Source organism: Ictidomys tridecemlineatus, chromosome 3 (genome assembly GCF_052094955.1).
Source record: "Ictidomys tridecemlineatus isolate mIctTri1 chromosome 3, mIctTri1.hap1, whole genome shotgun sequence".
NCBI lineage: Eukaryota > Metazoa > Chordata > Mammalia > Rodentia > Sciuridae > Ictidomys > Ictidomys tridecemlineatus.
In genome coordinates this window covers 67,918,483-67,939,197 of record NC_135479.1, presented here as the reverse complement: position 1 = coordinate 67,939,197, position 20,715 = coordinate 67,918,483, and the positions used below count along the sequence as shown (strand labels likewise).

Genomic DNA, 20,715 nt, shown 5'->3' with positions numbered 1-20,715 from the left:
CCAAACTTCATATTTAAAAGAATGTGAAAAATGTGTGTGTGTGTGTGTGTGTGTGTGTGTGTGTGTTTATCTCCATTAGATTTCTTGATTTTCTTCTTAACTCCATGCTCTCTTACTAGACTGAAACCTGAAGCTTTATTCTTTGAAGAGAATCCTTCAGATCCTGTGAATTATAGGAAACCAGGTAGATTTGAGGATAACTCTCCAAAATGTAAGCAAGGAAAAATAATAAAAAATTTCACAACAACTATAGACCATTCAAATTTTATTACATAGCCCAAACCAAGAGATATGATAGACAGTAGAAGAGAATGCATAAACAGAGTTTTCTATTATAATTTGGACCAATCCTTACTCAGAAAGAAATAAAGAAATGGAAAACTGACATAACCATCAACATCTGAATACAAAGATAATCAATAATGAAAAATAGGAGGAGGTCCAGTGGGAGGCAGACAGCGACAGGAGCAGTGGCCTAGGGAGAAGGGGCTCCTGTCCTGGGAGGTCTGGCACCCCACTGCAGTGCCTGCTGTCTCTCCCTTCCATGGGCTTTCATTGTCCTCCCACTGCCTACCTTCCTCTTGGCCCACCAGCAGCCCTGGAGTCATGCCTTTGGGTGACCCCTTCTGTGTCGCCACAGAGATGCTGGCCTAGATCTTGAAGCTGCAAGACACTGAGGTGGAGATCATGGTGGTGGAGATGACAAGGATGATGGCTGCAGCAGTGGCCAAGACCATTGTATCTGTCTCTGGGTGGCCAGGGGCCGGCCGGCCACCATCACCGTCCCTTGTCCATGATCATGCTGCAGTCAATGGTCATAAAGGACAAGACGAGTAACTTGTAAGGAAATGTTTAACTGTGAATTTGACATATGAGAGTCACACCCATAAATACCAGTGGCAAACACACGAAATGACCTAAACACATTAGACAATGTGCCCTGAACATTGTCCAGTACTTTTTTCCTCTTTTATGACCTTAGTGCTTCAAAGCTGTACTCCACTTTATTTTAAGGCACTTATGTTCAATCTGTTTCAATAGTCTTGAAAAGTGTGTCCCTGACTATTTAATTCCATTCAGGATAATTTTATTTTGATACCTTAAAAATAGTCAAAGCAATATAAAGTACATGCTCATAAGAAAAATATTTAAATCATTTTTGTTTCCTTCTATCTAGATCTAGTCATAAAGTAATATGATTAAGTCAACTAAAAACTGATTGGAAATTATAATTCAGGTGTTTTTCTATAAATTGTCTTAAGTTATCCTTTACCTACATATCAGAGTCTGTTTTCTCACCAAACTGTTAACTCTTTGAACTTTTTTACATATTACTAGGTTATTTTGCCTTTAAAAAGTGACTTACTTAAAAATAATTTTTGTTATTAATACTGTTTTAAACACATTGCCTATAACTATTTTCTCTTTGTTTTTAATGCTTCCTTATCTGAAACCCCTTGATTTTGTTTTGCTAAAACTCATTTACTAAGACCTAACTATCTTTGGGTTTGCTGTAGTGGCCTTGACTAAAACCATATTATTGGGTGCCCCTAATGACTGGCACTGACTTTGTGGCCCAAGTCTGTTGGTTGCTATTTACTAATTCAGCAGTATTTAGTTATCTCTGTAAAGTGATAATCATTTTTGGCCTTCTGTCTCAGGTGAATGAGAGAGAACAAGGTGAAGGAGAGTGGAGAGAAATGTTAGGATTTCCTTAGATAATTTAATTTTTAAAAGGACAAAAATAGCATCTTTCTGAATTCAAACAACTGATCTACTAAGGGGAAATTTTGGAACATAGACTTCTGTTCCCAAATCCTTTTTAATTATTTTATAACAGGCATGAAACTAAGCAGATTACGTCATGCCACAGCTTAGAGAATATATGAACTATGGAGATAAGTAAGACTGACAAACTCATCGTCAGAGAAGTTCATGAAGTTGGATAAGCAGTATTTCAAACAGAGCTATTGTAGACATAATACTGTCACATAAGGTAAATATATTTGATGTCTTAGGAGAAGAAAATTTTAGTTACCATCCTGTAGACATTTTTGTATAGAATATTAATAAAAATTTTAGAATAAAAAATATAAAATTAAATATTTTTTAAAGATTATCAACTTGCCCTTGTGGGTTTTTTGGTTGGTGGATGGAATATGTTTTTGTATTTTATTTAAACTCTCTTTGCTTCTGCCTTACAAATGAAGTGTAAGTGTATGTTGAAGTGGCCAAACAGGGATTTCAGGAGAACTCAATATTTCAATCCTATTAGAGAATTCAGCTACTGATGTTCCAGGAAAAAAATAGAAAAGCAGCACAGATTTTGAGAAACTTCCTTCAAAAACTTATCACATTGTCTGTGAACATTTTACAGTGGTTCAAACAATCACAAGTCATGTTTCATTACAACACTGCTGTATCTTCCAGCTTAGTCAGGGAAAGGTAAAAGGGAAGTGAACTAATAACGGACAGCAACATAATTCCATGTCCCTATGTTAAATAATTCTGTGACTAATTAAAAAAAATACCCTAGCTATTTTACTTGAAGAAACAATGAGTCTTTTAAATTTATGGCATGAATCACTTAAAGAGATTAACATACTAAAAACTTGTTCTACAACATGTATTTCAAAATACTTGCCCAGAAATCCAAGGATGTTATGTGATAATACCAGTTAATGCAATATAATTGCCAGCCTTGGTATTTTAATGTGGAAATGCCAGGACCTAAAATCAGTCTTTTAATATTTCAACCTGATTCCTCCAGGTAAAGAAATACATAACAATCTTGGAAGCTTATTTTTTTCTTACAGAAATAATTTTAGTAAACTTGTTAGATTAGTTAACAGGTGAAATCTAACAGCTCTTTAAAGAGATTGACTCCAACAGGATTTTATGATTTTTACAGTAATAGGGAAAATAATCTCAGAACATATAGGAAGTCCTAATTTTGTTTAAAAAATTAATAATTTCCATTCATGTGAGTTTTATTTATACTCTCTGTATATACAATGGAAAAGTACCATTTATTGTAAAGCTAAAGGAGATATCAAAGGCATAAAACTAAATTGTATTAATTCCTTGAATTAGACATTTGATTAGTGAATAAAGCATGTTAAGAGGAGTTAAATTGTTACAGGTTACATGGAATTTAAATTGATCATAATAAATAACTGAAAGCCAACACATAAACATAATTCCCGTATATTGTAAAGACTAAGAAAAATATTTCATATTAAAATCTGATAAAAATACTGATCAAGATTACAAATTCTAAGGTGACATGAAAAATAATTTAAGTGTAGATTCATTTTTTGGTATACTAGCTTTTTACATAGACCCCAATTCAATGCATCTCAATATAACTTTACAGCACATTATGTGAAATAATCTTGTTATTTATAAAGTATATTTCATTTTGAAAATTTAAAAAATAACAGCAGCTTTAATTTCACACAGACTACCACCATCTAAATGTGAAATACTTTTAGTAAGGTATCTAAAGGTTAACTTAAATATCATAAATAAAAATCTCTGATAACTCTCAAATGCAATATAATAAATATAATAGATGCAATTATGGAAGGAGTATTGAATTGCTATGTAAATCTATAGCTAAGAAGCCTACCTTGCTTTTTGTAATGTTACCACAAAAAAGAAATAATACAGTGAGCCACAGTTGCAGTTTAACCAGATGGTCATCCACTAAAGTTTTTGAAAACATTTTAAATATTTCTTAAGGTTCTTGACAGTTGAGGGAAAACAAGATTCTTCATCAAATTCTGACTAAGCCAATACCATAAAGATTCTCTGAGATTATTGTAAGCTACAACTAATGTTGTACTACATTTGAACATTCAGGAGTGATGTCTTCCTAGGTGCCTATCTGGCTCCGAGACTTATTTGCCTGAATGCATTAAATGAAAAATGAGTTTTGGGGGTGAACTTAATATTTAGCATAATTAATTAAAAGTTAATTTATTATAGATTTGATATCATGTTAACAATACCCTCTTTTCTTTATTTTATTTTACTTGTCATGTAAAATTTAAAAAGACCTTATGGGATATGGACAGACTGACCTCAAATAGGTTACATACTGTAAGTTTTATGTACAAGTATAATATATATATATATATAATTCTAAGAAAGTTGAAATCCATGTGTAGTCAGACTTCTAGATAATAATGAGGATCTAACTTTGATTTTGATTATTGAATAGGCTTTATTGTTTTGCTTAAGTAAAATAATAAGTAGTATTTTTTATTCAAGTAGAAGTGAGTTTTGCTTAATATAATTAAGTAAAAATGCACATGCACTATTTTGTGTGAAAATAAAATTTAGATGAAGAGAACACAGTCTTAAATTATATTTCTTTATAAAGTACTATCATTTTATATCTTTAATTAATTAACTTATATGTAATTCTGAATATTAAACCTGGTGCCTCACATGCACTAGGCAAGTGCTCTACCATTGAGCTACAAACCCAGCCCTAAAATACTATCTTTTTTTAAAAAAAAAAGAGAGAATTTTTTAATATTTATTTTTCAGTTTTCAGTGGACACAACATTTTATTTTTTTTTTTATGTAGTGCTAAATATCAAAGCGAGCACCCCGTGCATGCCAGGTGAGCTCATTACTGCTTGAGCCACATTCCCAGCCCAAAATACTATCTTTTAAAACTACATAAAATAATGCTTTATAAGATTATACTAATAATTTCAGAATATACACATAGCTAGATATACATTGATATGAGTATTAATGTAAATTCATGCATAGATTGCTGTTCTTAGGTAAATACATTGTCTAGGACTTATCTGGATATACCAATAAATATGTGGGCATAGAAGCCACTGAAGTTCTATGGAAAACTGCCTCCAAGGAAGAGTCTCATGGCACTAAATTCAGAATTAATTTTTCAAGCCCCTAGACATTTATCAATTTTAAGTTACAATAACAGTATTAATGAATTAAAGACTATTCTGATTAACTTTTTTATTTGAATAATAAATGAATATAAAAGTAATGAAATTTGCTTCAAAAAATCTCAATGGTGAATATATATATATATCTCCAAATTCCTTCAGCTTCTTTTATAGACATAGAAAAATGAAATTATTTACACAGAATTATTAACACAGGTTTATCTAAAGAAAAGTTTTACTCATATAATAACCTTTACTTTTCTCTATATAATATTAACTTTCAGTTTCTATGCATTTAACTTTGAAAAAAAAACTTTTTGACATCTTCTAGGTTTGGGGAAACAGCTAGTAGTTTCTGTATTAATGGTGGGAAAGACAGAATTGTGGTCAAGAACACAAGGGAAACTAACTTGCATCAAAGCATCACATAAAGCTGAGCATAAATAAATCATTTTGACACAGAACATTTAAATCCACAATCTTAAAAGTATTTTCTAAACCTGTGGGAAATTAATAAATAGCATTAGTATGTTGACCTTAACAATATAAATCACATATTAATCTGAGTTTAAAAGTATATACTAAAGAGACAGAATTGCATGAGACCTTACTTAGTTGAAATAATGTTAAAATTTTTGTAGAGCTAATTACAAAGAGTTGTGGCTGTATAATAAAGCTAGGAACAGAGGCCAATATTCTATGGTAGATCTAGGAACACAGCACTTACTTAGTCTCTGTGCCAATTATATACAGAATTGTAATGCCAGGAAGGTTTTCCAGATAAGGTGACATTCAAGATGAGACCTGAGGGATAAGTATGGAATGTCAAGGAAAGGCATTCCAAGTAGGGAGACATGATTTTTCCAAAAGTATTTTTTTAAATTATTTGCTAGCCATTCATTCAACAAGTATGTATTGAATAACAGCCATTTTGCTCCAGGCACCCCCTAGCACGGGAGGCCCGGAAGGGTGACTGATGTCTGCTCCTGCCCTGGTGTCCCCTGCTTGCTCTTGGGAGGACCTGCTTGTGACTGTGGCAGAGAGGGAGTTTCTGATTGCCTTGGCCAACCGGCCAGCCAAGCAATTGCCTTGCCTGAACAGGAGAGAATGGAGGCAGTGAGGGCTGCCACCAGTGCGGGAACACGGGGAAAGCCGACACCAGTGCTGGGCCATAGTGTGCCCCGGGTGACCATGCCCAAGTGGTCACTGGTTCTGTCCCTGGCACACAAGGCACACAGGCCAGGACCCCTTGGACCGGGAGCTGCCAGCATTTGGCAGCTCAGCAAGGAAACCATGGTTAAGCAATAAGTTACATTTTTTATATTATGGCAGACACAGGAAACTAATAAGCCTAAATAAATTTCTTTTATGTTTAATTGCATATCAGGACTATTTCTCTAAGGGCCTGGACTAGAACAACTGAAAGATTTTGTCAACTTGAAAAAATTCTGAGTTCATAAAATTACCTTTTTCTTTTTCGTTTCAAATGTTTACAATTTTAATAAGATAAAAAGTTGACATTTTCCCATTAAAAAGAAAAAAATGTGTATTTTACATAAAACATTTTTTATTGGTGGTCATTGCCATTTACATTTAAAAAATAATCTAAGTTGATACAGACTTTACATTTTTTAATTTTCAAATATGTTGGTACAAATAACAGAATATGTGTTAACAGCTTAATGGAAGTTATCCAGCAGCACATGACAAGGACTCACATTATGGACTGGAAGATTGTGACCTTATAATGCAGTGACAAAATATGACAAAACTTTTTTTCTGTTTTTCGTCATAAGGCAGATCAGATACGATTGCAGTTATAAACTAAGATGTTATAATACATAGACTTGAGTTGAAGTTTTCTCAAAAATCATAAGTTGAAATCTTAAACCTGAGTTCTTCAGAGTATGGTTGCTTTTAGAGATAAAATGCTTAAAGAGGTAACTGAGTTAAGTGTTTGGGCTGTACCTCAGTGGCAGAGCACTTGCCTAGCACATATGAGGCACTGGGTTCAATCTTTAGCACCCCGTTAAAAGAAATAAATAAAAGTTCTGAAATATTTTTTTAAAGAGGTAACTGAGTTAAATTGTGATCATTATGATGAGCCCTAATTCAATATGGCCAGTGTCCTTATAAGAAGAGCACTTTAGAACACAGACATGCACAGAAGGAAGACCACAGGAGGACAGCAGAAATGGCTATCCAAGAAAAAAGATCTCAGATGAAATAAAACCTGGTATTACCTTAATTCTGGAATTCTAGGTTTCATACTTAAGAAAATGAGATTGTACATTAATTCTCTTGCCTCTATTAGTAAAATTTTATAAAGAAAGATAATAGCATGTAGATAACATATGCTGAGAGAGAAGGGACAGATACTTTATGTTGAGAAAGCCCTTCTCCAAGGGCAGCAGAGACTGGCCTTGGGTCTTTCTGGGACCTTCAACTCAGCAGCCCACACCTGCCTAGTACCTTTTCTTGTCAGGCAGGCACCATCTCAGGAAGCTCTTCTCATCCTACAGGTTGCTCAAGGGGGACAATCTGTGGCACAAACTTCTCCAGTCCCCCTGAAATTGGTGTGGGTCCCTGGTCACCCCCGAGTCCTGAGGCATCACAAAGTTAGTGCATGTTCCTCAAGCCCTGGAGCAGAGCGTGAGTCCCTGGAAGGGCAGGAGAGACTGGACCTGGCTGCTGGAGGGTTCCGACTGGAAGCCTGCACTGGAACCAGGCTGAGAGGTGGCCAGGCCTGGTAGGGGAGAAGTTACTTGCCACTTGCCCCTGCTTTGCATATTCACAAGGCTGAGCTCCACCTCCTGCTCCTGAAAGCAGCTGAGAGAAATTACATTATTCATAAGAAGCATTCCCACCCCCCAGGAAGGCCTAGATGATTATTCATGAGGAAGCATGGCCCCTAGATGATTATGCATGAGGAAGTGTTGCCCCACTTTAATTTTAATTGCTTTGGGGTCCAAAATTTTCTGAGGACAAGTGGAAATGACAGGCTGAGGAGGGGGAAAAAGGGAAGCTATAGGTGACACTCTGGCTTTCCAGGAGAAAAAGTTCCACACATTACAAGAAGGATATGGAGAAGGAAATAGAAATGCAGTGCGACATCCACATCCCACTATCTAGAAGTTTAAGATTCATTTTTGAGAAGTTGCAGGAATGGGCCTGGGTGAGGACTCAGCAGCCATAATCAGCTGTGAGGCAGCCAGGGGCTTTGCACTGGGAGGAGTCACCTGTGGAGCTTTAGGAGTTTTCGTTGGCAGACCAAGAGATGAGCCACCAGTGTCACCCTAGGATGACCTGCCTCAGGAGCCCAGGTGAGAGGGCTTTCACTTTATAGAGGATTTGACTTTTTTATCTCTGTAGACTTCAGTTTTCCAAACAGGCCAGATTAGCTAGTGTGGTAGAACTCAAGATTGGCCAATCACCAAAATGTGGCAGTTGTGTAAAGCACACTGGCTGTGCTCACCTGGTGAAAACTTAGGAAAAGCTTTGTTTTTGTACCTAAAGGGTTTTTAAATCTCATTAAAAAGAGAATCCACATTTTCTCCTGTTGACTCTGAGTCTCTCAGCTTCTAATCCTGTACATGGCAGTTGCCTAGTGAATGCTGAATGAGTAATTGAAGTAGCATGAAAAAGATCTTTCAAGACCAAAGAGCAGAAAAAAAATACCCAGCTACTATAGTGAAAATCAATTACTCTGAATGAGCATGGAGTACCAGAATTATTAGGGCCAAATGGAATTTGTTAAACTAGTGAATAATAATTCATTGAAACAAGCTCTGTGACAAGTCTAAGTCACAGAGTGAACTTTGGCAAAGTTTCTCTTGCTGAGCTTCACTTTCCTTTTCCTTAGTAGCTTTATGTTTTACTTACAAATCCATGATTTTTTGGGGGGGTACTAAAGATTGAATTCAGGGACAGTCAACCACTGAACCACATCCTGAACTCTATTTTTGAATTTTTTATTTAGAAAGAGGGTCTCCCTGAGTTGCTTAGTGCCTTGCTTTTGCTAAAGCTGGCTGTGAACTCATGATCATCCTGTTAGTCTCTCAAGCCGCAGGGATTACAGGCACGTGCCATCACACCAAGCCCAAGATCAAATTTTAATTAATATTTGTACATGCTGTGAGTTATAGGATGATGTCAGTTTATTCCCTCCTTTTTTATTTCTTTCTCCACCTCCTTTATGCCTGGGATGTCTTCTTATTCTAATACTATTTCATGAAACGACTTTCTTTTCTTCACTAAGTTCACTTTTCTCTTTAAAATTAAGAAGTCAATTTAATATTAGAGGAAATCTCTCTTTCTTTCTGGCTTTATGAATCTTTTCAACCCATTTCTCCTTACATGCACTCCCTTGGAGCAAAGTTATCTTTTATATGATGTATATGTTAAGATGGTCATCTAGTTGAAATTCAAAATTCATGTGTTGGATATTGTTCAGTTGATGGGGTTTTCCCATTAAAACTATGAGAAAAATGTGTAGAAATTCTTAGTATATAAAAAGAAGTCTTTAGTGTATCAAGTATGACCTTTTTGGACAAACCTAATAAACTGAGTTTTGCTTCACTTGGCAAAAAAAATGTGACTTAGGTCTCAGTTAACAAAACAATAGCTGGTCAATTTTTACTTTGGATTCACACACAGAAGGCTTAAAATATTAATTGTGCCACCATTTAAAATAGAGTATTTGAGATTTAAGTCAAGAGGTAAGCCTGGAATCATTTTATTTTCCCAAAGGAACACAGAAATATTGACTGTCAATAAGATGATAAATGCTTGCCACAAAGACAATATATCAAACAAGAGTGAATAATATGGATACCCTGTAAAATTTCAAATGTTTGTGTATCCATTATGCAAAAAATTACTTATGCAAAGACATTTGAAAGAGCTAAAATTCTTAAAGCCCAGAGTTGGAAAATCTTTTTTTTCAGTTTTAAGGTAATGAATTAGAACAAGGTGATACAATACACATAGAACTATTCTCTGAGAATATGTGACTCTAGGGCCACATTTCCTGGGGCTATCAGCTTGTGAGATTTCAAAATTAAGCAGGGCTTGTAGTTTCGTAAGAGACCTCCACAAAACCTTTTCTCAAAGGGAGAATCAACAGTAGTAACAGAATATAAGAGGTTAAAAGGGGCCTGGTTATTTTGAGAAAATTATTTGGGCATTTTTCTTGAAGCAGGCTGATTCTAAAATTCCATAAAAAAAAACCCAACCATGTTTAGACACAAAAAAAATAAGCAAGCCCAACACCTAGGGAGTTACTGGTCACTGCATCATATTAGATGAAGTTAAAGCAAAAGAGTACCTTTACTTTGAGGAGTCAGTCAAGAAAAATTCTTACATTGTGAATCAAACTTTTTGTATTTTTAAGTCTCACTTCTGTCACTAAATAAGCTGACTGTCCCTGTGTTAGTCAAATATTTTTCTGGATCTAGATTTTTTCACCTAGAAAATTAAATATTTGAACTAGATGACTAGATGACATTAAAAATCCCTCCTACCTCTAAAATTTTGAGAAATACCAAAATCACAGGGGAAAAATGGGCAGGGAATAGATTCTGCACTGGACAGTGAGAAAGAACAATTGAGAGACTAGAGGAAAATTGGGAGATTGAACACTAATTGTTTAAAGCAAACATGATTTGTTACAAAAAATGAAACGTGTATCAGAGAGTCTACAAGTGCTTTACAAATAATGAAAATTCAGTCCTTGAAATAACAGTTTGGAATTAGTTTTGTTATTTTTTTTTTTTTTTGTAAATGAGAAAACTGAGGAAGATAACTTGCTTGAGGTCATATGTGAGTACATTACGAACTGAGATGTGATTTTAAGCAGTGCAGCTCCATCGCAGTACAAGTGCTTAACTGCTATGATATGCTACTTCTCCTGATAAATAGATGCTCACATAAGAGCACAGAAAGTTGGGTCAATTGTCTCCATTTTACAAAAAGGGCACTTGTCCTAGAGTAATTAAGTAATTTAGCAAGAGTCTTATAACTGCTAGGTATTTGAGTCAGAATTTGAACACTCGTCTCTTAACTCCAAAGCCTCTTTTTACTAGATTGCATTGCTTGTTATTTGTCTCAATATAGACACATTCATGTGTGTAAAATTTAATTTTACTCATAAATAATAATTCTAAATAATTAAATGTATAGTAAAAGAGCCTAAATTGAATCTTTTCTCAAAATCAAGTGTTCTCAATAACTCAAAGTTTTCAGTAATAATATAAATTTAATCCAGGCTATCTGTATACTCTAAAAACACAGGTATAATAGTGCAATGTGTTCTAATTAATTGATGCTATTCTGAGGGCTAATTTTACTAGACATGCCACCATAATATTTCATGGTCACAGAGAAATAAAAAAGAACCCTACCAGTAAAGAAAGTTATTCAAAAGCCCTTATTTCTCTTATTTATTGTCTATAAGACTAATAACTACCCCCAGTGGATTGCTATGGTTTAATGGGCTAAAACTGGATCTGAAACTCTTATTGCTATTACCCCATGCTCTTCATTTTAATTCACAAAATTTAAGGGAGTCAACAGATATGTTGATTCAGATTTAATAGATCAATGCTGAAGTCAAAAGAGATAACTTGGAAGATTTAAGAACTATTAGGTAGTTTTCAGCCTCATAAAAATATTGTAGTAATAGCCCCTAGTGCTGCTCTGAAGAAGCAATTAGAAAGTAATTAAATATTATCTGATGTTTGTAATTTCTATCACTAATTTGTGGCAGTGTTCTGAAATAAAATGAACACAAACTCTGAATGAATTGCGTCTTCCATCCTGGATCGAAGAGGCTTTGACCTATACTACATCTTGTAGTGACCTGGACATTGACCCCATCAGGAAGTTTGAGGGTATGTCTTCAGACCTAGGTGTGTTGTCCCATGGCCCCTTGGGTCAAATTACACTTATCTGCCCTTTGTATCCCTGCCCCTTCTGGCCTTTATTTGGATGGAATTTTTTAAGAATAAGGGTCCCCCCAATAAGAGCCCACTTCTTAACGTGCTTATTCTCTCTCGCCAGCCTCTTCTGACTTTCTCTTGCTCTCCCATTTAGGGATCCTGAGGCCAAGAGAAGAGAAAGCTGTCCTGAAGCTCCTTTAAAGGTAAAGTGTGTGTGTCTCTGTTTTATTTGCTGTGCCTGGATATTCACACGAACAAACATAAGTTCAACTACCTGTGGGGGGTGGGAGAGAGAGAGAGGGGGGGGGAGGTGGATACAATACTTTTATTTATTTTTATGTAGTAGTTAAGATAAAATGCAGTGCCTTACACATGCAAGTTGAGTGCTCTACCCTTAGCCACAAACCCCAGCCCTCAGCCCTCATTTATTGACAAATATCTTCTAGTATCTTGAATCAATCAGCAATGCAATAAATAATCGCCTATCCAAAATATTTTTTTCTTCAAATGGGTTACTTTACAAATATTTTATTCAGAATCAAATAAAACATTGAAAAAAAAGCCTCAGTAGAAATTAAATTAAGACCTTTGAAAAGAAAAGGGCCATTTTACTTTAGTGTGTTTCAATGTGTGTGAAGCAAAAAGCATAAAAAATAGATGTTTTAAGTATTAACTTTAAAAAAAATTTGGTATACAATACATAAAAAAACCATACCTCACATATTCTCATTTGTACAATTTAGTGCAACCAAGAACCTTAACTATGTTCTGTAACTTTCACTACTTTATGCTTCCAAACATTTTTAATCACCTCTAAAAGAAAATTTACCCATTACAATCCAAATTCTTGCCACCTTCTTGACCCAGGTAACATCTATTTTATGTCGTTTTTTCTATTTGTATGAATTTGCCTGGTATGGTTACTTCCTCCTTGGAATCATTTAGTATTTCTATAATTGTTTTAGGCTTTCTTCATATGGCATAATGTTTACAAGATTTACTTCCATTGTATAATGCATAAGAATTTTATTATTTTATAAAGATAGAATATTATTTCCTGATAGCCCACATTTTTGTAAATGCATGCATCTAAATATTTTTGTTGTTTGGGTGCTAAAGATTTAAACCAAAAGCAATATGCCACTAAGCCACACTCCAGCCTCTCTTATTTTTTTATTTAAAGACAGGGTCTTATTAAGACACTGAGGTTCCAAAAATACTAATTTGTAATTTGTCTAAAAATTTTCATATGTATGGTAGAATAAACTCTCGGGTTAATTAATATAATATTTATTTTAACAGTAACATTACAATCACAGAATTAGTGACTAGGCCTGAACTCATGTTTAAACCAACTTAATTTTAAATAAAATGATGTATTACTATGAAAAGACATGCACATGGCTACAAAAAAATCAATTTCAAGGATATTGATGCATATATATATTCTGTCTTCATAATATTATGTATACTGCCAACCCCCATTAAAAGCATTCCTAAATATATACCTCACGTGATAATTTTCCTTAATTTAGAACTTTTATATATTAACATCTATATTCATACATATTTGGACAAATACATACTTTTGACACTTCATGTATGCAGACATTCTCATTCACTGTCTAACACACACCCTGTTACAAAAGGACTTTTAGTCCAAATGCTAAATTCATTCTTCTTCCTAAATGACACTGCAAACATACCTACTGTCCCTGTTTCACTGCATGTTTCTTCTACATTGAAGTATCTGAGGTACAGGATCCTCTGCCATGGTGTATTGATGTCTATAGCACTCCTGTGCAGAACCTAATTCAACACTATGTATCCAAATCACAGGCCCAATGCCCTTCTATGTTTTAGATCTTACCTAGTTATAAATTTTCATCTGTACACTTCACCTATACATTCTTATAAATACTCCAATTTCCCAAAACAAATATTCACCCACCAGAATGACTCCTAACCCAAATCGACCATGATATTAACCCTAACCATACTCTGCTTTCTCAATCTAATTTCACATAAGAGCAGGATCCCTGGAGAAGATGTAGGCAGTAAAACCTGAGAGACATAATGTAATCTTGCACAGCAAATACCCTGGGATATGTCTGAATAAGCCTCTTTCTTCTCAATGCAGGGAAGATGGACAGAATCAGGCCTGTGTGGATAGCTGATCCCGGGCTCCTAATTCAACACTATGTATCCAAATCACAGGCCCAAAATATATAAATAAGTAAAAGAGCCAACGTCAGAGCCAATGGGATTAGTCAGCAGACCATCACACAGTATCTCTGTGATGGAAAGAGTCCAGGGATGCCTGACAGGCAATGAGCACCATCCTGGGACATCATATGAGAGGAAGCCAGGGGAAGGCTGTGCTGATAGTAGGGATTTCCTTTCCAGGTAGTATGAAGGAAGCTGTGGACTTGCTTTTTGGAGATGGATCATTCCATCTTAGGACTCCAGTGTCATTGAGTAAATTACTTTTTTGTGTTGCACAAATAGTAGTTCAGAGGATTAAATAAGTTAATACAATTAAAAATAAATCTCTCTACAAAATTCTAAAGAGGTAGACTGATTTTTCTGTGAAAGGTGAGCTAATTCATTCAGGAAGTACAATTTAAAATGAGCTCTGTCCCTTCTAAGTACATCTTTGTAAGTATTGGTGATGTAGCCTGGAGTTGAGTATTTGCTCCCTTTATGTAATATTCCAAAGATCTGGGTGTAAGTATAGCTTGAGTTTCTTTATCTTTTTAAAATCAAGCATGGTGCTTAGTTATCAGATACATTGATAGGAAAGAGTCGATACAAGAGCAAAACCCAGAAAGTGATATTTAAATATAAAATATTTAAATTGCCCATGATTGTCCTCTCTCATTTGTTTTTTAATGTGCAGGAGCATTCTGTGGCCTGAGAGTTAGACTTCAAATCTCATTCAATATATTGTAAAATATACTGTCATGGAAACCAGAGTTCATCTATTATTTACATTATCAAATTAACATTTTTTTGTCTTTCGATTAATCCAATACCATGTTAACATCTAAACTTTTCACTGATTGCAGAGATTATAATAACTAAGTAAACACTCAATTTTTTAAATTTTATTTTTAAAATTTTTTAATTTATTTTTTAAATAAATGATAGCAGAAAACATTACAATTCTTATGGCACATATACAGCACAATTTTTCATCTCAAGTTGTATATAAAATATGTTCACCCTAATTTGTATCTTCATACATGTACTTTGGATAATGATTTCCATCACATTCCACCATCCTTACTAACCTCCTGCCTCTTTCCTTCTCCTCCTACCCCACTGTCCTATTTAGAGTTCATCTATTCCTCCCATGCTCCCATTCCCTACCCAACTATGAATAGGCCTCCTTATATTAGAGAAAATATTTGGCATTTGTTTGGGGGGATTAGCTAACTTCACTTAGCATTATCTTCTCCAATACCATCCATTCACCTGCAAATGCTATAATTTTATTCTCTTATTGCTGAGTAATATTCCATTGTGTATATATGCCACATTTTTTTGTCCATTCATTTACTGAAGGGTCAATTCAATTATTTTAAAAAAGCCCAGTGGGCTTGCATATTGTTTTTCTGATCTGAAGAGACACAAACCCATTATGATTCAGGCTTCCTGCAGTAGGTACTTTGGAGGTCATAAACATAAAGGAAAAAGTCTTCTAGTTTCAAATCTACGTATTTCCATTATATATAATTTTAAAAAGTTAACAGCTCAGAATATGATAAGTAGTCATTAAAAAATGGTAATACTAAATTCACTATGTTTTTTTAGATTACTTTCACTGCATATTTAAGTTATTTTTTCCTAAGAGAGTAGCATTCAGCTGATTAGAATTAGTGTTTATGGTTGCAACTCTGATTGCATGTAATGAGTGTTTCAATGAATATTCCTTGATATTGCTACCAAACTTCATGCTCATTCCTGAAGTGTGATTTACAAAGCTTAATATATCAATACTTCTTCTGAAGGATTATTTATGTGTTTTCTCTTTTATGTGTATGATTTTTCTTTTATACTTATGCATTTGATTTATTTCTGTATTTGTGTTGTTTTCTATTGATTTTTGAAAAGTAATGAAGTATTTCTTAGCAACACTTTTATGACAAATAAAAGAAATGGGTCTTATGAACTGTACTGGGAAGGCTGAGTAGAGAAGTTTGGACAGGTTCAGGTGTTTCCAGTGACCAAAGACAGAGAGGCAGTTCCGAAGGGGCTGAGCATCATGGCAAGCGATCTTGTGGCCATATTTGAGTCAGTGATTTTTTTGAGTTTCTTACTGGAAGAGAAAAATTATTGTAGTGATAGTAATGGATTTGTATTATTATTCAACATAGAATTACATGCTCTTAAAGTTTATTTTTTATTTATACATGACAGTAGAATATATTTTAACATATAAAAGTAGAGTACAATTTCCCATTCTTTTGGTTGTACATGATGTGGAATTACATTGGTCGGGTATTCATCTTTGAACATAGGAAAGTGATGTCAGATTCATTCTAGTATCTTCCCTATTCCCATTCCCCCTCCCTTCCCTTCATTCCCCTTTATCTAATCCAAAGTAGTTCTGTTCTTCCCCTACCCTAGTGTGAGTTAGCATCCACATATCAGAGAGAACATTTTGCGTTTTTTTTTTTGGGGGGGGGTTGGCTTATTTCACTTAGCATGATAGTCTCTAGTTCCATCCATATACGGGCTAATGCCATAATTTCATTTCTCTTTATGGCTTAGTAATATTCCATTGTACATATACTACATTTTAAGAGTTTATTTTTAAAAGCTCTGCTTGTGGTGGTTCTTCAGGAATTCCCATTTAAAGCCTAAGGGTAGGTAGGTTCCAGGTATACATTTAATAGAGTGGCCCTGACATGATATGCCTTACATTTTTATTTCAAGAAACATAAACTATTTAAAAGTTAACATCTCTCAATGCCTCCCCTAATTTTTTTTAAATTGATATATTTTTAAATACCTTCATTTTGTTTATTTATTTTTATGTGGTGCTCAGGACTGAACACAGTGCCTCACACAGGTGAGGCAAGCGCTCTACCACTGAGCCACAACCTCAGCCCCAAAATTGATAGATTTTAAGAAGTACAACTTATTCCCAATTATGAAAATTCATGTCATTAGATACAGGTAAAATTCCTTTTTTAAAGAGACACTTTTTATTGTTGTTTACTTTCAGGACAAGTTTAATTTGTAATTAAATATTAGTTCAATTTTAAAGCCTTTAACATGACTATCTTTTTGCACCAAAATATTTTCCTCTTTAATTAGAGGTTATAAGTTTACTTATTTGAATTCCCCATTAAAGAAGTACTCTCGGGAGATAGTAGAGGATAGGAAAGGCAGCAGAATACAACATATACTAGTATGGCAATATGTAAATCAATGGAAGTGTATCTGATGTGATTCTGCAATCTGTATACGGGGTAAAAATGAGAGGTCAAAACCCACTTGAATCAAAGTGTGAAATATGATATGTCAAGAGCTTTGTAATGTTTTGAACAACCAACAATAAAAAAAAGTACTCTCAATTTTAGCTTTTGACCAGAAATGCATATCTAAGGCATTGTTACTGAGATATATTTGGACTGACATGGTCCAACAATAATCATATTCTTGCAATTTTTAAAATTGTTTATTAATTTTTTATTAGTTGCTCATGACAATACAATGATCCTGACATATCATACATTTTAATCAAATGGGGTATAATTTCTCATTTTTCCAAGTCTACAGGTTGCAGAATCACATTAGTTATACGGCCACGTATATACATACAGCAACACTAGTGTCTATTTTATTCTGCTGCCCTTCCTATCTCCCCTTCCCCATCCCTCTCCTCCCATCACCTCTCTCTACCCAATCAAATGTGACACATTTCTCTTCCCCTCCTCACATCATCATACATGTATTTTTTATAATGATGAGGGTCTGCTTTCACCTTCTGTGCAATTGATACAGGTGAAATTTCTAACAAAATTGGATTTGACTGTTTACTTTGTTGCCATCAAAATTAAATTTGTATTTTCTAAAATTAAGAGTTAGTATGTTTTATACAAAAACAGATTGCTGAATATGCATTCTAAATAAAAACATGCTATAATATTAATTTTCACTTTTTCTTTTCAAAATCTTTCTTAAGAAACTTTCTACTCCACATTTATCCAGTTAAATGTTAAAAAATAAAAAAAAAACACCCACGAAACTATCTCCATGTGAGCTTTCACTCCACATTTTGCTTGTTCATGGACTCTAGGGACCGTAGACTCTAGGGATTGTAGCTGACTCATAGCATTCAGATGCTGTTGCCTTCCAGCCTCATTGGCAACTTCTTATTCTGTCAGTCATGGGGGCTGTAGGTGCAGACCTAGATATCAGAGCCATGATCTTGGCAGAGGTGGTTGAAATTGACTAGAAAATCATATCAGAATTTTTTTTCTTTTCTACTTCCCCAAGTGCTTGCATAAATGCTCTTTTCCAAGAAAGGACTGCTTTGTTCATAACTCAGATGCTGAAATTGTGAACTCTAAAGCTGAAAGTGGCCACCTGCATTTGTGATCCCATTGGAGACAGTAGAAATTGTAAACTTCTTTGATTGCAACTGTATCAAAAGTGGCAGTGAGAATGCAGTATCAATTTTTTTTGCATAACGAAAGTAGATAGAGACAAATGGAACTGATTTGATTGTTCCTCTTTTCCTTGTAATTCTCAGCCTTACCAATGCCATTGAATATGTTTCCACAGAACATAAAGTGCAATCATCTGTCATCATTTCCATTTATCTAATCCAAAGTACTTCTATTCTCCCCTTACCCCATTGTGAGTTAGCATAAGCTAATCTGTGTTATGCATTCTGTAGAAACTGTACTTTGAATTTTGTATTTTAACATTTTTACCTCATCTGTTGGTGGATCCAGGAAAATATTTGCCTAATACTTCCAATACTAGTCATTGCTGAGCATTTTATAAACTCTTGTTAACACTAAGATACTTATTTCTCACTTCCATACAGTTAGTAGTATATACATTTATGTTATGAGCATCAGGAAGATAAATAAGAATATAAAAATGATTAGGTAAGGGAAAATATTTAAATTTGTCCATAAGATACTCAATAGCTTTTTACAACATGAGGATTGACAATTTGAATTCTGAAATTTCCCAAATAGGGTATGATATAAAATTTATTGGATTTTAATTCAAGAAATGTTTTTTAAAAAACTTAAAAGAGTAAATGATAATTTAAAATATCTGAAAGTATGTCAATCTCTGATACAAATCAGAATATTACTAAATATTCAAGGTGAATCTTACCCTCATATTTTTTCCATAGAACCTAGGTTTGTTTTTTGTTTTGTTATGTTTTATTTTTTTATTTTCATCATTAAGCACAGGCAGATGCCTAATGGAATTGGCCTATGTTCCATCAAGTAGGTCAATTCAAATCACAGCAAAGGGACTTGCAAACTAGATTTCTATAAGGTGGATGAAATACAGGGATGATTTTGCCTTTGCACATCAGATATTTAATTCTATTTAATTTTTCTAAAAAGTTTAGACCTATGAGGGCCAAGAATTTTTTTTTAAGCTAACATTATTTTTATCCTGAGATAAAGAAAGTTTTTTTGTTTGTTTGTTTTTAACCCTGATAGATGCACTATGGGTGTTAAGTGCTGTGGACAGGCCAAAGGTAAAAATTTGTGTTTTCATTATGTTCATGTGCTAGCACACAGCCCTTTCTTGGCAGTTACATAGCTTTATTTAGTCAGCTTTCACAAACTGCAAAATGGTAGCATGGGGAAGCAACTTGAAACAACAAGGTTTGGACAGAATCTGCCCTGGAGTAATTATATGGAAGGTAAGCATTCATCTGCTTTTGTTCTTTTCTGCTCCTCCTCTAGTTTAAGAGCCTCCATATTCTCCATAGAGCTTAAGTTACCAGATGAGATAAACAGAATAAACTGGCCAGGTTTGTTATAGTCAGCAGCCTTCAGAGAGGCAGTGTTAGGTGTGACTTTGTTTCCAACTATGACAAATTATAGAATTACCCTCAGAATCTGGACTCTGCTGGACTCAGTTGCCTGTTTTGGATGGTTGAACACTTTCCAGGAATGCTTAGATTCATTAGTGCTGTTCCTTCCTTGCAAGATGGTATTTGGATGCACAGGACGGTCTCCTTCCCTTGTGGAACTGTATAATAGGAGGAGTCATCATGGTATACATCAACTCCTCATGCTGGTCCTTGGCTCTTGCTTGTGCTGAGGAAGTTTGCCTGTCCTTAACCCTGAAGACTAGTTGCATCTTCTCCTGAAGCCTATGGTGGACTTTCTAAGTGTTCCCAGGGAGCAGTCATCATCCTGTGCTGAATGTGTCCCATGTCATTTGGCTTATTGCTGATGGTGTGGTGGCCTCCCTGAAGTCTATGAGTTTCATTTATGGCCTGAGCAGAAAGTCAGGGCCTGGATTATGTTTACTTTGCCCCTGTCATGTTGACCTTCTGTTTAGATTCTGTTAAACTCAGCTTACTTCTTTGCTTCCTTTTGATGACATTTTGATGGAAATTCTGAGTCACTCTGAGCCAGTGGAAAAAAGTACTGATTTGTTTGTCCTGGCAGGTTAGGCTCAGAACTGACCTATCAGCTCAGCTGCAACAACTAGTCACTTTGTCCAACGAAACCACAGAGGACATGGAAAATGAAAGCTTTACCTGGCCAGGGAGTGTAAAACCAGGAACTGCAGTCTGTCTCTGACTTGGCATGGTCCAACATGTGATTTTTCAGCTTTACTAT

The 20,715-nt window shown here is 34.8% G+C and overlaps 1 long non-coding RNA gene across 8 annotated transcripts in view; it reads left to right on the top strand.

Moving 5' to 3' along the window:
• LOC144376217 (uncharacterized) overlaps positions 1–20,715 on the top strand; it is a 101,880-nt gene that overhangs the window by 16,971 nt on the left and 64,194 nt on the right. For all 8 annotated transcript variants that reach the window (XR_013436454.1, XR_013436450.1, XR_013436453.1 and 5 more), the window contains exon 4: positions 12,027–12,075. This is a non-coding gene — a long non-coding RNA (uncharacterized LOC144376217). The remainder of the gene's footprint in view (positions 1–12,026; positions 12,076–20,715) is intronic.